Here is a 17,500-nt window from a genome sequence, read left to right as displayed (position 1 = left end):
AAAAACAATTATTTCTGATCTAGATGAAAAATGTAGGGCGTGGTGAATTGTGAGCAGAAGCAAAAGGGAAAACGTTTTACTAAAATATTGTGTTGGGAAAACTATCAGTGGAGAAAAGTTGTGATGGTAAGTTTGTTTGGTTTAGAAAGGAATAAACGTGAGAAAAAGCGAGTTTCACAGAGTTTGAATCTCGACTGGCTGGGTTTGGAGAAAGCATATACAAAAATGGCCATAGAAGAGCGAGGGAATAGTTGTTAACTTTAGACTGCCTGGTGTGAAGTCTCTTGTGAGTGTTTGCTTTAAAAGGGTTACTTGTTGAAAATACACGTTTTCTAAAGAGGACTCTCCGAAAGTATACTTGTGAAAGAAAATTGCCGAGGATAAAGGCCTTGGCGTGAGTATTACTATAGAATGCTTGACAAAGTAAATCATGCTGAAAAAAGTAGGGACTTGAATTATAACCAACCCTTACCTGGTTGAGGCGAAAGTGGATTTGAGCAATTTTAGAAGGAGAGGAAGGGTTCATTATGTTGCAATAATTGTAGTTATCATTTGGTAAATGAAAGGATGTGGGAATAGGAGGTCTATGCATTATTCATTGAAGGATAATTGAATCCGTAGTGTTTTGCATTATTTACAAGGGAAAACGGAATACTGAAGAAACAAATTATGGATGAAATACTTAATGACGAAAAAGTAAAATGTTGAGATTTTGCAGAAGTAAAGAATTGTTTGGATTGCGTATGGTTAATAAGAAATATTCTTTGACATAATATTTTTATTACTGGCACCATTTCTCAGTATTCCATAGAAGGTGAATGGTAGGATTTTAACTAATCAAATCCAATAGATGAAATAAGAGAAGAGAAGAGAAGATAACAAAAAACCTGTGGGAATGGGAGACGATAATTATGATAAAGGTGTAAGGCTTGGAAATCTTGAGAGTGGGGAGTGTAGACTGGAATAGAAAAATATATAAAATTATAAAAAGCCGGGAGATTTCATGATAAAGAAAAGTGGGAGGTTTAATATCGTAAGTCGCCACACTGTTACAAAGTGGATTATGGTTTCCATCATCTAAAGGAAAGCGAAATTAATTGCTCTTGATACATATATGCAGTGGGTTCTGGTTTACTGCACAGGGGGTTTCATTTGTACTACAAGAGCTAAAGGGGAGGAGGGAACTTGTTCTTTTTTCTTTTTAGGGGTCTCTCAAATGTATGGGGAGAGAGAGAGAGAGAGAGAGAGAGAGAGAGAGAGAGAGAGAGAGAGAGAGAGAGAGAGAGAGAGAGAGAGAGAGAGATTGATTAATTGATTTAAAGTTTTCAGGCATCCTGACATCTAAGGTCATTGACACCGGAGAGAGAGAGAGAGAGAGAGAGAGAGAGAGAGAGAGAGAGAGAGAGAGAGAGAGAGAGAGAGAGAGAGAGAAATAAAAGGAACAAACGCAACAGACAGAAACGTCCGGAATCTGCATCTGTGGAGGAAATTATACTTCAACAGGATGCTCCTACGAGGTCGGAAATCGAATGCTGCGACTGGAATGATTGGACAACCGGAATGACAAGACAACCTTCCGAACCGCCCTTATTCCATACCTGACACGGAAGGTCGGAAATAAAGAGACAATCATTTCACCCATTGGCTTCGTTGGGAAGCGACTTCTCCACATAAGGAAAAAAATACTCGAGGAAAGATTTTCAAGGGGAAATGACAGAAGGCGGTGTTTTGACTTCTGCTTCAACAAAACATCGACGAATATTACGATAGTGTTATAACAATATATATTTCCTTCTCTTTTATTACATCTGTCTGTTATCAACCTAATACAATTTTTTTTTTTTTGAAAAATGATAAAACATATATTGCATCATAACAATAAACATTTTAGTAAACCCCAATACATATCACGTGATTATGGCAAAGGCAAAGTCAAGTGTATTGTTATTGTCTTTGGTATTTCCAGTGAATTTCCCCATCCAATTAGGAGTATAGCACGTTTAAAGGTTTAAGGGCCACTCATGAATGGCAGAGGCCAAGAACAGTGATAATGCCCTAGGTCAGTGGTTCCCAACCTTTTTTTCTGTCATTTCCCCCCTGAACCCAGTTCAACCATCCAGATTTTCCCCTTCATGCCCCACCCAACCCTCATGCCCACTCAGAAATGGGCATGACACTCCAATTCTCCCCTTGAATATCATGTCCTTGAGAACTGATATGATCATATCACAATTGAATGGCTAACAACAAATTGCCGCACGTACTATGAGGACATTTTCAGCGTGTTTTAGTTAGTAGGTAGTGTAATTATTTCCCCCCTGGAAGCTTCAAATTTTCCCCCAGGGGGAAATTTCCCCCAGGTTGGGAACCACTGCCCTAGAGGTTGACCATATATACATATCATCAGTGCCCAAACCACACTCCATCAAGCCAGGACCAGGGAGGACAAGGCAATGGCTACTGATGACTCTACAGGTAGATCTAAAGATTCCCACAAACATCCTATCCCTAGCTAACAAGAACGTTGAGTTTACAGACATTCCTATAAACTATTTTGTCTGAGCGGGTCTCGAATACCAGTCCAATAGATCACCAGACAGGGACGTTTTCAATAAGCCATTTCATGTCCTTAAAACAGAAAGTACTCCAGCTACTGTTCCGTATTATAATACAGGATGGGATTCCAGCTAACAATCTAATATTACGTGACATTTTAGCTTTGTAATTGCTACGCACCGGTAACGTTAAATTCTAGAAGCATTCACACTCGCCTGACTTGGCAATGGCGGAAGTTTTAAGTAATCTTTACTTTAATGTTGCTCATTCTAAAGATAGACATAACATGGAAAAATAGATTCGGGGAGGAAATTAGATGTCGCTCGGCGGGAATGTCACTGGAAGGAGAATAATAATTTCGTCCTTGAAACAAGAAAGGAGTAGGAAAATGGACGATACAAATGACACCCCCTTTCTATTCTGAAGAGTATTGAATAAGCAAAAATTCCTCTCCATGACACTAGAAAACCGATACGATGCAGCATGGCAAGACAAGTTCTGGTAACATTCTAACGTTCCCTTTCACTAAAATAAAGTTGTATCCATCTATTTATCTATCTTATTTGAATATAAACACATACATACACGCGCAATAACACACACATACATACTGGGTGTATATATATAAATATATATATATATATATATATATATATATATGTATGTGTATATATATATATATGTATGTGTATATATATAATGTATACACACACACACACACACACACATATATATATATATATATATATATATATATATATATATATATATATATATATATATATATATATATATATATATATATATATATATATCTGCACGAATTTATTATCAGCAACGCTCCTATCACCCCCAAAATCACAGCACACGGTTTGTTTCTCCTGCATGCACTTCCAGATGAAGACGATTTCGAAACAATAGCTCTTTTCCCACTTTCTTCAGCAGCAATTGAACGGTTCATCATTTCTTCGTATTATCATCTTAAAAGTTTCGAATTTTCTGCTTATTATTGTTCCCATATGTCTGTCTTTCATCATTATCAAGAAAATGAAGAAAACTATTTCTCCCAATATTTCCAAATCGTACAATGCTTTACATGTCTTCCTCCATTGTCTCTAAAAACACAAAAAACCTAAACAACCTCATAACAAAGGTCAATCTTTCCCACTGTGCTAATGAGTCTCCTCGATAGGATGTGAAACTCTTCTCTTGAGTTCGGAGGAAATTGCGTCAGTGGTTTATATAGAAAAAGCAACTAAGAAACAAGCTTTCAGTTTGAGAGAATGTCACTGCCCAGATAAACTGCCTTCGATTCTTTCTAGCAGAACATGGTGACAAAATATGAAGCGATCAATTTGCGAGACGAATATTCCAAATAGGGACGAATAAGTCAAATTTAAGGATAGAAATTTTATTAGGATAATTTATTCTACAAATGCCACTTTGGTGATCCCCAAAAAATATTTGGTTTAAAAGAGTTTAAGAAAGCAGCAGTTGAGTAATAAAAGTAGAAGTTACAAAAATACTACTTTAATAAAAAGTTCAGAGCTATTAACCTTTTTTAGAGTAGGGTTAACTATATTGCCCAATTAAGATTTAAAAAGGAGTGTCATTCATAATTTAGGGTACTTATCTCTCTTTTTATTACATTTCAACTGAATGTTCTTCACGTAATCGTATTTTTATAAATCAGATTTTGATGCACTTTCTGCACGTTACTGTGTTAAACCACACTTTCTACTAGAAAATAGTATGGGTGGAGGGGATGGCTGGCCTTCCAAACTTTTATCTTTGACGAATTGTAACATTTTAGAACGTTTAAAACTCCCTTCAAAATCCCTATAAAGTTAATGCTACGACTGTTTCTTGACTTTAGAAAATCTGAATATTTCATTCCACTTAATAATAATGCTAATCTGCAGCATTTTTTTCTCTCTCTCTTACCTATCGATTTTCTTGATTATATACACTAAAGTCACAGCTAACAAGTTTTAAGGTTTAATCTTCGCACCTTAGTAATGTCAGATTTTATAGGTAATATAATACGTATAGGTGATAATAGTCCAAAAAACTCTGATTCAATGAAAACCTTCCACAATCTATTTGATTTTGATGTTCAGAACATACATACTGTCGTTGACAAGACTTTTATCAATATATGTATATCCCGTTTTATATATATACATACACACACACATATATATACATACATACATATATATATATATATATATATATATATATATATATATAAATATATATATATATATATATATATATATATATATATATATATATATATATATATATATATATATATATATATATATATATATATATATATATATACACACACACACAAAACGCATCGTTGAATATTAGGTTAGCACGGGCTAATAATGGAACTTCCTGTTTGGTTGAAAATGACTGATGTTAAATCAATATTTACATATAAAAATCAATGTTTATAACATCTATTTTTAATTATATGCTCATCACCATGATCTGTATTGAAAAATAAAAGATCCCCCTTTCGACAAAATATGTTTCCAAGAAATTGTCTTGCACTTCATTGTAATTTTATTCTTTTTTAGATTATGATTGCTTATTTCCATCTGAGCCCCTATCCTGAGAATTCAAAACTACAGATCTTTTTCTAATATTTCACCTCTTAATATTGCTGAATTAGTTCATGATCTCAAATTTTAGTCCTATCTTAAATCATCGAATAAAATTTTACCATCATCTTTCATAGCAAACATTTATTTCTCAAATGATTCCATTATTTTAGTTTCTTTATTTACATACCTAATGTATATTACTTTTAATATCCTCCATCATTTCTTGTTATATCTTAATTTTCCTGTACATCTTTTATTACTGAGCCTCTTAGCTCAGCCATATCATATTTTCCATACTTCCAATATTAAAACGTTTCTCTCTATTTTCAAATTAACACTTCCATTATTATCACACATCATGAATTTTCGTCCTCGCATGCAATACAATGTTTTGTCCATACCTTCACCACATTTGGCACTAAAATAGTTCACCACCACATTTCACCTTCTACCATACTATATCCTTCGTGCTTTTCGAATTCAACGGCACTCCCCTAATTGCCAAATCTACATATTCATCGACATCGTTTGCCCCAATATCCATCCCTCTTCCCTGACTAAATGGAAGACATTCCTCTTAGGGGATACGTGACTTTCACGGCTCTGATCCTTAAAAGACTTTGCTAACGAAATGTTAGTCAAGTCCTGTACTTTGGCAAGATAAAATTCATGGATTATCTTTAAGGATTATCTTTAAGGATAATCTGAGGCCGCACAACGCTCCAATATTATCTGTGAATTTAAGGATGCAACAGTGCCTCAAACCCATAGAATATATCGGAAATCAATGATTTCCATCTAGCCTCTCAGAGAAAGGAAGCCATATGAAAACTCGATGAATATTTTTGGGATTCTATCTCATCTGAATATCACTTTTTGATAGCAAATTCAAACGTCTACGTATGTAAAAGCCTTGGACTTGGATAGTTATAGAGGGACAATCAACCCCCTTACAAAAACCCTATAAATATACACGGGTGTATGTATGCATACTTAAATTTATATAAATGTTTAACACAAACTATATACATGTGTGTAAGTGTGTGCGCTCGCGTGTGTATTTATGTATGTATGCATAGAAACACGTGATGAGTGGTAGCATGGGGAAATGAGAAGTTTAGTTAAGGAAAAAGCAGGACTAACTGGGGTGAAGTAGTATAGTAGCCGGGAAGATCATGTATAAGTAAACAAAAGAACGAATAGATTATACTCTTAAGAGATAGAGAAAACGAAGCCAAGTAATAAACACAGGTGAAAATGTAAACTAACACTTTAAGGAACATAAATTGTTATTCTTTAGGGACGTAAAGACAGAGAGAAAGATAAATGAATAAGTAGATCTCAGAATATAAGATGTTTGTATAGACAAGCTGCCTGAAGTAAAAATAGCCATATATCGGTGAAATATTTTGAAGATATGCTGATTGTGGAAAATAGAAAAGGGGATGAATGGTGGAAGAAATAAGAGGGTTATTGGAAGTTTCTTAAAGTTTCTTTTAAATAATTGCTCAGTAAATGAAGAGGGCAATTCAGATGCTGAAGAACTGCAAGTGTGATTTACTGGTACAGTGATAGTGCGATTAAGGTACTATCCAGGGTTTGAAAATTATGTTTGGATAACAGGAAGCTTCAGAATGGTAAAAACCAGAACTAGAACTAAAATAATTCCTATGTAAAAATCTTTAAAAAAAGACTGAAACGACTGTAAGAATTATAGGGACAAGTGTAATAATTATATATTACATATTTAAAACACATAACCTAATAGGTCACTGTGGAAGTAGAAGCGAGTGTGAGAAGTGCTGTAGTCATATCATAGCAGGATGCAAATACCAAACCTCAGCAATGTAACATTTTTCATGAAGAGTAAACACTAACCAGTCCGTGAGAAAGGTTGCCTGTGAGAACGGAACTGAGTATCTTCCGGTATTAATGTGGTGTGTAAATAAATCATTAAGTGTTGAAATAACTTTAACATGCATATGGATATCGGTGGTAGTTTACTGGACGATGTCATACGGAATGGTCATCCGACCAAACCAGCTATACTCCTGTGATGGAGATGTTAACACTGTTGTTCTTAAAGAATAAACCATTTTAAAGTTAACTTACTTGACTTTACTTGAAGATGTAAAATACCAACTATAATAATTAACACATTTTAGATGACATTTGAAGGGAACCCAAATGTGTGTTAACAACAGTAGCACACTAATACATGTTATTACTTGATATAGCACGCTAATTGTGTGTGGGATTTTGATTGAGAAAGTAAAGACAGGATAATTGATAAAGTAAGATCACTGTGAGAGGAGTTCATCTACTAATAAGCTTGAGCGTGGAAGTATGCAATGCAAACAATGAAGGCATTTTGTACTAAACATTGGTTAAAAGTATACATGTGGCCTTAACCTTTGGGTTAATTTTCATTTAGTGATTTGGGCCCCTGTCGGTATGGAGATGAATAAGTGGTGTAGCATACTAGGAATTTGTATGTTTTTCCATCCAAACTTCAGCCTAAATTATAATAAATAATAAAATAAGAGTGAAAAGAATACACACACACACACACACACACATATATATATATATGTATATATATATATATATATATATATATATATATATATATATATATATATATACATATATATAATATATATATAAACAGTATATACACACACACACACACACACATATATATATATATATATATATATATATATATATATATATATATATATATATATATATATATATATATACACACAGTGGTACCTCTGTTTAAGAGTGACTGAATATAAGAAAATAAAATAGTTTCCTATGTACGGGCATTTTTTGTGGACAAGTACTAATGAGACTAGCATAAAATCAGTCTAGCAGTTACCATCCGCCACACATGCAGTGTTCATGTAATTTTTTCCTCATTTTGATGCCAATTTAAAGAAAAGTAAAAATCTGTCGTCTCTGGATAGGTTCCTTGTCAAAAGTGAATGTAAAAGTGGAACAAAATGACCTAGTGTCCATAAAGCATAAATTAAGTGATTCAGTTAGTGATCACATATGTCGTTCAAGAGAGAACTCCCGATGTTTTACTAGACATGCTTATGTAGGGAGATTTTCATTAATGTCAATATGTCTTTTTTTTTTTTTTTTTTTTTTTTTACTGAGAATTAGTAATTTGTATTAATTTCTGATGTTATGGCTTACAATTTCTTTATTAAATTCCATTAAAATCCTATGTAAATTTTGAAGTATATATGTTGTATTTATGGACTTGTAAAATGCACCGAGTGAATTTCTTTTATTTCCTAAGGGAATAATTGTTCTCAAGTACGAGCATTTTAGGTTACAAGTTTGCTCCCATAATGAATTATATCGCGAACCGAGCTACTACTGTATATCAAACAAGAAAAGGATTTTATCCATGTAATAATTCGTATAATATTATTGAGTAAGGGAAAATTGCTATCGATTTCCTACAGCACTTTCTTTGTAAATGTTATGAAAAAATAGTAATATATCTAAAATTAAAACAGCCTCTCATAATGAAAACTATCTGCACATCCCGGATTGTTAGCCAAGAACATAAAGCTAAAAGATACGTTACATAAGTATTGATATTAAAAAGAAACCACCAGTATGTAAAAGCTAACTTCTACATCCATCTTGAACAACAATTAAATACAAAATTAGTGTTGAACCCTTGTGGTGGAGTCACTTTACATAATATGAAGTGTTATATCCTGTTAATTCCTGTCTGGACGAGAAAATTGTTTTTCATAATGTATTTTGGTGCCATAGCTGGACTGCTTACAGTATTCCTTCAGCCATTCCAGCAGTCTGTCTACAAACAAAATTTTCAAGATATTGAATACACTGTTTCTCACAGCATCTGATGGGCTCGTCTTAAAGCAATGATTCTAATCCACAATGTAAAAGTCATATCCCTAAACGGGCTTTTGCTAATGGAGCTCTCCGTATTGTAAAATTTAATAGGCGATCAGTATTTCCAACAAGTGGTCTCCCCATTAACTAAATCCCCCAAGAACAATTTTCAAAAATCCCTACAATGAAAAGGATGTTATGCAGATCAGGCAATGGCAGATGAATAGATAAGAAGCCTACAACATCGTCTCTCTTCAGATAAGTTAAAGGATGAATAATCAATATTTTAAACCAACTTTGCACCGAAAACTAATCTTGTTATTCAAGAAAAAAAATGTACAGAAAAAAAACGAACCTGAAAAGAATAAAATGTTTCCTGGTGTTAAATCTGAAGGAAATTGCATTTAAAGAGAGAGCCGAATTAGACGTCTATTCGCGTCACGTCAATGGGACGATAATTCTTTTTCGCTCGTACTTTCGAACAATTTCAACGCAGCGTAGCAAATGTATTATAATTCATTGAATTTTCAATCCTTAAAGCTTTTATTGCAGTGTACGAAGTAAATTTCTCAGGATTAAATTATCATCAAAAGGGGCTAATTTACATGTTTTATTTCTTGAATGTTCTTATTGGGTTTGAAATCGTATAATTTAGCTTCGTCACATTAGCGTATGTCGCCACAGAATTGATAAATAAAAAAGCAACAAAACAAATATTCTTTACATATGTGATAGCTGACCCAAATTACACGAAAGTAAAGTTGTTCAAAAGCCTATGCTCAATCATTCAATGAAAGCCCGAATTGCATCTCGACAAATTGCATGCAAAAGGAAAGAAAGAAAGAAAGAGAGTCGAAGAAAATTGCCATTCAGCAACACCAAAATGAAATAACGTGTGATTTCAGAGACTCCTATATTGGACTTCCAAAATGCAGCTATATAACTTCCAATAATGGTTACAGTGTGGTCTATCACACGGGAATAAAGGCGGAACGAGGAGCAGAATATGGAGAGGCTGACTAAACCTCTTTGAATTATTATTTATTCTTTCTGAATGTTAATTAATTTCCATCTTATTCACTGTTCGAAAAGATCTATATAAGTTTATTTTGTATTTGCTAATGCCTTATGCTCCCCCACTCCTACCCAAGGGACGAGGACAGCTAGGTGTGGCCGGAAAGAAATTTTTATATACAAAGAGAGAGAGAGAGAGAGAGAGAGAGAGAGAGAGAGAGAGAGAGAGAGAGAGAGAGAGAGAGAGAGAGAGAGATACTTATTCTTTATCATATAGGAGAGATACAGATTTATGTATGTATGAATGTAAGTTCACACACACACACACACATATATATATATATATATATATATATATATATATATATATATATATATATATATATATATATATATATATATATATATATAAATATATAAATATATATATATATATATATATATATATATATATATATATATATATATATATATATATATATATATATATATATATGAAGAATGCAAAAGCAGCAGGGGAAGGAAAAAAAGATGATGGATTGGCGAATTTTGAAAGTTTGTGTGCGTGGACTGGCATAGAAAGACCATAAACAGATGGAAGTGGAAGGTCATGTCTGAGGCCTTTGTAATGCAGTGGACTAGTAACGGCTGATGATGATGAAATCTGTGCACACAAGTTGAAATACTAAAGTACATCATTTACACGAAGGCACCTAAAATTATAAAATGACTACCCACATCAATATTATCACATGTTATTTGATTTACATTCCCAGTAACTTGTTCTCTATAAAACTCAACACAACATCCCAGACTCTGTGTATTTTTTCTATCTCTACTCAATGTTTGTGAAATATTTTGATTTTATCTCAATTCTCTATACCTTCAATCATCACCTCGGTAATTATTTTCTTAATCATCCCGTAACTAATTTTTCCCACTTTGCAGAAGTCACAATTTCAGTAATTTTTATTTTATCTTATTGCTGTAATTTTCACATTATATCCCGTTAGCATCTCGGGACTTTTCCTTATTTATCCCCAAAAAGCATCTTGGTGTTTTCCATCTATCTCCAGTCATAATCATGATCCTTTTTCATCTCCATTCCGCATCTCACTCATTTTTCATTTATCCCAATCAACATCTTAGATACTCTTCTTCTTCATGTCCAATCAGCATCTAGATGCCTTTTCTTCTTAATCCCTAACCAGGATTTATCCTCGTAAGAGATTTGTGCCGTCAGTGCACCTCATACAGTACGTTGCAAGCATTACTTGAGGTTCTTTGCGGTACTTGATTTATATCCTCCTTTATCTACGTTCTTTCTTCCATCTTGCTGTCCATCCTCTTCTAACTTTCACCTCATAGTTTAACTTTAAGATTTGACCCTATACGCACTATAGTCAATTCTTTTTAACGAGGCAGATTTGCACCGACTCGCAGGGATGCACTTTTGGCTCGGAAGAGTTTTCTACTCGCTGATTGGTTGGACAAGACAATTCTAACCGATCAGATAGCAGGAAATTTTTCCGAGCTAAAATGGCACCGCTGCAAGTCGGTGCAAATGTGCCTCATTAAAAAAAAAAAAAAATTGAGTGTAGAATCCTGAATGGTCTCACAGGCCCCAGTGCCCGGCTCTATAGCGAAATTCATACACCAAACCTAATTAAATTACAAATTCGGTACCTTTCTTTTACCGGCATACGCAGGAGACCTTTTTTTCATTATCCTTAATAAATTTTAGGGTAATTTATATTTTTATCATTTTCAATAAGTACTTCAGTAATTTTTAATCTTGATCCTCTATCAAAATCTGTTTTTTTTTCCCTTTTTCCCCTCCAGTGAGCCTCCCATAAGAATCCCTAGTCCATAACTCAATAACCATCTCATTGATTTTTTCCTTTTCATCAAATCAGAATCTCGATAATTTTTCTTCTCAACTTCCAGTATTCGTTTTAATAGTATCTCTCCTTTATTTCAAATTAGCATTTCTTGAGTCTTTTCTTGATCCCCACCAGCATCTCTAATATTTCTTCTTCATTTCCCCCAAAAAACCATGATAATTTTTATTCCCCAACTTATATCAGAACATTAGCAATTTTCTTCTATTTCCCTAATTTTCGCGGTATTTCTTCTTCTTTATCTACAATCAATATCTCGGAAATTTTTCTACCCTAATCAGTACTTTTTCCTTTTTCTTTCCCTATTCCCAATCAGCATCTCTCCTAGTTTTTCTCTTTATCTCAAAATAGCATCTCAGTAATTTCTCTTCTTGATCTCCAAACAGTATTTCGTCAATTGGTAAACACTTCCAATCTTTAATGTATAATATGGAATAATAAAAAATTCTCGTCTTCTATCAGAATATCTATATGTTATGTTTCAATTCTCAGTCCCCTTTCTTCCTCTCACAACATTTCAAAAATACCACATACAACACAGGGATTAGAATACAATAAAAAATACTTATTTTTACATATACTAGCATTTATTAGTTTGTAAGAACCAACACAAGAACATTCATTTAATAGTAAAATGTGGCTACGTTCTCTGTACACTATGAATATACTTCTTGTTATACATTACTATATAAATCCTCTTAACCCACTTACATTAGTAACTTCTATGTCACAAAGCATTTTTTTATATTTACAAAACTGTCTAATGACTGTTTCCAAGACACGGCACATACAACTTGTCTTCTTATGCAAACTTTTGTTTCCCATTCATATAGGATGTATTTGTGTATAAAATATACAAGGAGTGTTCAGCAACAGATATGTTGTACTCAAGACACACCCAATCAGATTACACTATTCGATCCCAAAATATTGCCAGGGAAACCGTTTTTCCCTTATCCCCTTCGCTTTTAGCTATAGAGCCGACGCGAGAAGCAAATCCCTGGAAACATCTCAATGGATTTCTCCCTTCTTACTAGGGGCGTTGTATTCCAGTTTCCACTCCCACACAAGGCGGCCAACTTGAACATTTGCAACGAATTCAGGATTACGAGACGGAGAGGAAGATTTTTCTTCTTCCCCTAAAAGTAATCGGGAATGATTACTTAATTCCCATTTCCCCAGCATAGCAAAAGCTATTAAAACGCTCGTTAATCTGAGTTTATGTAAAATCTTGTAGGAGAAATACGGAGTCTTACTTAGTAGAGCAAAATACACAATGGTTCATTGAGAATACACGACGAGGTATAACGATATATAAGGATGATTATGACTATTTTAAAAGCTGCAATCCTGATATGTATATATACATATTTGCTTTTCAAATATACCACAAATATATTTTGATGTCTTTTCATGAATGAATATACATTTACATATATATACATATATATATATATATATATATATATATATATATATATATATATATATATATATATATATATATATTACTCTGAATATAATGTAATATATACATATATATATATATATATATATATATATATATATTACTCTGAATATAATGTAATATATACATATATATATATATATATATATATATATATATATATATATATTACTCTGAATATAATGTAATATATACATATATATATATATATATATATATATATATATATATATATATATATATATATTAGTATATAATATATATATATATATATATATATATATATATATATACACATACCTATATATATATATATATATATATATATATATATATATATATATATATATATATATATATATATATATATATAGGTATGTATGTATGTATCGCCAGCAAAATTTGACAAACAATCAGATTTATGTCTTATTTCCTTTTCATAATCACTGTAACAAAAGTGTATGACAGTTTACCTTAGAAAACATCGAATAATTGGCCTTCTTCAATATTATCAGTGATCATGTTCTTTTTATTGAGATAATTAATTTAAAGATAATACGAGACACAACACTATCCAAAAATGGAATATACAGCTCTGTATCAATATTGTTCAAAAAGTTCTCATTTGTAAAGGTTACTTAAGATTTTATATAAAATTAATTGCAAAAAATATTACTACAGATCACTGATGAATTTTTACTCCAGGTTGACGAATATTTTAGATTGGGAAATTTACAGCATCAAAAAGTCACAAATCGAATTGTAAAGATTTATACACAAATGAAAAGAAATTGGGTGCATGTGAGTATGATTACTTTTTTGGCAGAGAGATCTTTTAATGTCAAGTACAAATATCAGAAGGTAATAACTTTGACAGACTAATCATACACGCTTATATTATTTAGGAAATAATTTTAGAATCTTTATTTAAAAAGAAAAAAAAATAGAATAAAAATTAAAACAACTTTTTCGTTGAAAGCGGAGCGAAAATGAACAAATTTTCAACGTTTTAAGATCCAATTCTCTGAATTGATCTCCAAGAAGTCTTAAAAAAAAAAAAAAAAAAAATCAACACGTATGATGGTAGGCTGGTTTAATAACAAAACAGATACAACAACCGCAAATCTCACACAAAGAAATTGCTGATGTCTCGAGCTTTTCCTCAAAAGCAATGATCGAATCCAAATTTCTTTCCAGGGGGTAGGTTACGATATCCTATCAAATTTTAAAATTCACCTATTTATTACTCTTCAATTCTCATATTTCTTTAACGTGTTTTTCATTTTACATATGCGAAACTTTTGTATTTATCAAAATAAAAATCTAACTGTGAACGTTCTGTACTCCGGAAGCTGCCATTTGACTTATGCAATCCAACGTTCAACTTTTATAGATACTACAAAAGTGGTTTTTGTATGCGAGGGAAAAAGATTGCAGCAGCCATTTTGACTTCTTTTGAAACTTGATAGCATTACTATTTTCTTTATATTTTACATAGAATCCCATTGGAACTGCCATCCAATAATTGCCGAATTTCAAGTGAGCCCCTTGTGCAGAATACTTCCATTGCACTAGCCGCTTCATACACCTACAAAGACGGCTCATTATCAGCACATCCAACACCTTTATAGCAACACAACGAAGCCGCTTTCAAATCACCACAATCGTCAATTATTATTATTTCTATTATCATTAACTTTGTGCTATTTCTGGAGAGGAGGAATAGTAGCACTATCACTTATCAAATAAAATAAAGGAAAAGAGTAACGACCAGGAGTGGAAATACTTCGATGCTAACCTCGAAAGTAATAACCCAGATCTATGGGAGACATTACAAACCATAACTCTTGACATATGATGCATAACGGTCGTGTCCTCAGTCGTAAACTCCGCCATTTACTGTCTAAATGAGACCCCAACTCTTAATGACCCAGTTCAGCTTCCCTTTAGTATCTACTTCTAATTCCATAGTCCTTGGATAGACAGATAGATGTACAAAAAAAAGGACGCTTCCACTATTTTCTTAGATTCGAATAACTCTTAATTACGCGTAAAGGGGACGCCTGGTATCTTGGGACCTAACTGAGAGAATTGGTGAGCACGGGCAAAAGATTGGAGCAGAATTTCCTTAAGAGGTAAAATCGGTAAAGACAGATAAGGAAAAAGGAAACGTTAACAAAATTTATGGTTCTCCATCTATAAATCTGAAGCCCTGAAGCTATCTATAAATATGTATCACCTGACAAGAACTTTTATAATCTAATTATGGACTATAATTATCAGGTGAATCTCGGGCTAAGATGTCAAACTGCCTGATGGAACGTCTGGGCTCGGTTTTAAAAGTGCAATGAAAGCACAGTTACTTCAGGCTACGTTCATAAGTAATTTTCCATATAACTTTTCTTCATTATACTTTATTATACAAATATTGTCGAGAAAATTAAAACATAAAGGTAGCGACTGAAAAGTTGCGTAATATGCTTTTTGCAAAATTATAAATGTGTATATTCAAGTGATATCGATTAATTATGGGTTATCTGTTGTCACTATGTGAATGTTGATAGTATCGAAATACTCTAATTACTTCAGACCTGCTATATCTCCGTAACAATTATAACTTGGACATGAGCTCAAATTTTGCCTTACATATTATTCCCAACTATTTCGGTTGCATTTACTGGTTCGTTATTGTTCTCAAGTCACTCCAGTAGTTTCTGGTTTACAGTAAACTGTTTTGAGAGAGTCCACGGAGATCTAAATAATTTCCTTGCATTTCCATCAAAATAAGATGCATTTACAGGATCGAAAATTTAATATAATCTTCATCATCTCCTCCTACGCCTATTGGCGCAAAGGGCCTCGGTTAGATATCGCCAAAGGTCTCGGTCTTGAGCTTTTAATTCAATACTTCTCCATTCATCATCTCCTACTTCGAGCTTTATAGTCCTAAGCCATGTATGCCTGGGTCTTCTGATTCTTCTAGTGCCTTGTTTAGCCCAGTTAAACATTAATATAATAAAATAATAATTGAAGTATATTGCTCTTTTTCAGGGAAACGTTCACATAGCGCTTGAGAGTCATTTTCCCTCCTACGAGGGGGCATAACATTCAACAAATCAATAATAATAATAATAATAATAATAATAATAATAATAATAATAATAATAATAATAATAATAATAATAATAATAATAATAATAATAATTTCATTACTAGTATATTTTTTTTAATTTATAGCAACGCTACAATAAGGGTATCTTGCATTCTCCCCAGTAAAATCATTATTCTAACAGAAAAACCTCTAGGAAATCCAGATCTTATTTCCATTAGCACTATAGATATCGGACCAAGGACGCAAACGATAACTTGCAGCACTCAAAAATACATAACATCACATGAATGAGTTTTTTTCTTTTTAATTTAATTTCAACATCGGGGTATTCTACTAAACCTTTCGTTATTTGAAGATATGACTTTCAAAATAAAAATATCTGTAGTCATATAAAGTAAAACAAAGTATAACTTTTAATTTATATGAATTCTCCGAATACTCCTTTTGAAATATGGAGACTTAAAAACATCAGAGTAATACCGGCATAGTCAAGGGCTTGTAATATTGACCAAAACTTAATATTTATCAACAATGTCGCTCCTTTGAAGTTAAGCGGGAAAAGGCCATTCATACTTTTTAACGACGGAATTCTGTAAAGTGAAATGGGGTGACCAAAAGTTTGTGATATTGCTCTGGCTTTTTATAAATAAAAGTCGTATAACCTAAGACCACAAGGTACATAAAAATATTTTAGTATCAAGATATTTTAAGGGGGGAGAGATGGGGGTAACTCTATTTTATTTATCGTTACTTTAGAGTTTAGATAAATAAACTGTCCGAGGTTACATTTCTTAAAAGGAGTAAATACAACTGTATAAACGTGAGCACACAGTTGCCTTTTCTGCCCCAGGCTTACATAGTGCTAGGGCTTTCGAACTTTCAAAAGAGTTTTGAATCCAAAAAAAAAAAAAAAAAAAAAAAAAAAAAAAAAAAAAAAAAA

At 32.6% G+C, this 17,500-nt stretch overlaps 1 protein-coding gene across 1 annotated transcript in view; it reads right to left on the bottom strand.

The window, feature by feature from the left end:
• The window catches only part of LOC137620689 (diacylglycerol lipase-alpha-like), a 788,256-nt gene that overhangs the window by 119,689 nt on the left and 651,067 nt on the right, over positions 1–17,500 (bottom strand).

Source organism: Palaemon carinicauda, chromosome 27 (genome assembly GCF_036898095.1).
Source record: "Palaemon carinicauda isolate YSFRI2023 chromosome 27, ASM3689809v2, whole genome shotgun sequence".
In the NCBI taxonomy this organism is placed as follows: Eukaryota; Metazoa; Arthropoda; class Malacostraca; order Decapoda; family Palaemonidae; genus Palaemon; species Palaemon carinicauda.
Note: the sequence above shows the minus strand (reverse complement) of the source record. Positions and strands in the feature narration are given on the sequence as shown.